This window comes from Protopterus annectens, chromosome 2.part1 (genome assembly GCF_019279795.1).
Source record: "Protopterus annectens isolate FY-2018-M chromosome 2.part1, PAN1.0, whole genome shotgun sequence".
NCBI lineage: Eukaryota > Metazoa > Chordata > Ceratodontiformes > Protopteridae > Protopterus > Protopterus annectens.
This window is the reverse complement of record NC_056729.1, coordinates 1,075,068,466-1,075,069,915: the sequence shown is the minus strand read 5'-3', so window position 1 is coordinate 1,075,069,915 and position 1,450 is coordinate 1,075,068,466.

Below are 1,450 nucleotides of genomic sequence, written 5' to 3'. Positions count from 1 at the left end.
CGTATAGGTGTTCATATACATGTTTCCTTATAGGTCTCTCTGTCCTACCTATATATAAACTAGGGCATTGTTCACAAGTAGCAATATAAATAACCCCTTTGCTGTAACACTTATAATGTCCTTTGGCGATCAAATTTAATTTCCTCGCTGGTAAAAACAAGTTTTCCTTATCCATAATATAAATTTCTTTTAAATTTACGCCACTTTTCCTAATGAATGTTGGGAGTAAAGGGATAAATTTGTTTATGTCAGGGTTAACTGTCAGAACATTCCAATATTTTCTGACTATATTATGAACCTCATCTGAAAGGGATGAAAAGGTGTGTATAAAAGCAGGTTTATAAGCTTTATCTACTCTTTTGTGCTATTCATTATGTTAATACCATCAACCAAAATGGGTTTAAATTTCCCATCTCTATCTTGCACCACCTCTGGGGGCTACAAATAATAATAATAGCACTTATCTCACCAAGCCATTCCTTTCATCTCATGTTTGCATAAATCACAAAGCCAGACATACTGTGAAAAATATATATTGTAAAAACAGAAATAACACTTAACTCATCACACCATCCCTCTCATCTGTGCCCAGAATTCTACAGAAAGTCCATGATTTTATCTTACTGTGAAAAAAAAATTAAAATTCGACCTCCTCCAGGTGGCTTCATGCCAACATTTGAACATTGCAAGGTCTCTGCTCCCATCTTGCAATGTTTAAGGTTGACATAAGTTGACTTGAATGTCAAGTCAATGTGAGCAGTGACTCCTCGTAGCCCACATTGTGCTGTGGGAGTATTTTCTTTTGGTAAGGGCACTTTATTTATTTGACTAGAGTCCAAATCAACAAATTCTGCTGTCCCTTGGCTGTAGTTTAGCTAGTTAGTAGGTAGGGACAGTAGGAACCTCATTCACCCATTCATACGCATTACTAATTAGATGACAAAGCATTTGACTATGCTAAGAGAGTCACAGTAGCGCCCACAATTTACCTGTGCTTCATTGAATTTCTTTGACATTCAGGCCACTGGTTGCCTAGTTTGCTTTGCATAATGCTGGCCTTGTTTCTTTGTATTCTAACACAGAAGCGTAAAGCAACCAAATGCAAACATATACCCCCATCCCCCACATGCCAAAATACAAATGAGCATATATATTTTAAAGGCATTTTGTGAGGAGTTCTATGCCATATGTTTGGATGACTACTCTTTGCTCATTATTAAAATTGATTCTGCAGCTGGATAGTAATAAGTTGCAAGCATGTAACCAAATCTTTCTGTCTAGTGATAGCAATATTAAACTGTTGACAGAAATTACATTTAAAATTTTCCAGTTCTTACACCAAAGCTTCACCAATTTGTTATTATCTAGATTTAAAATACACTGATTCTAACAAAGAGCTCAGCATCGGAGAATGTCTAACTGTGCTACATTGTGTATTATATGGGTACAA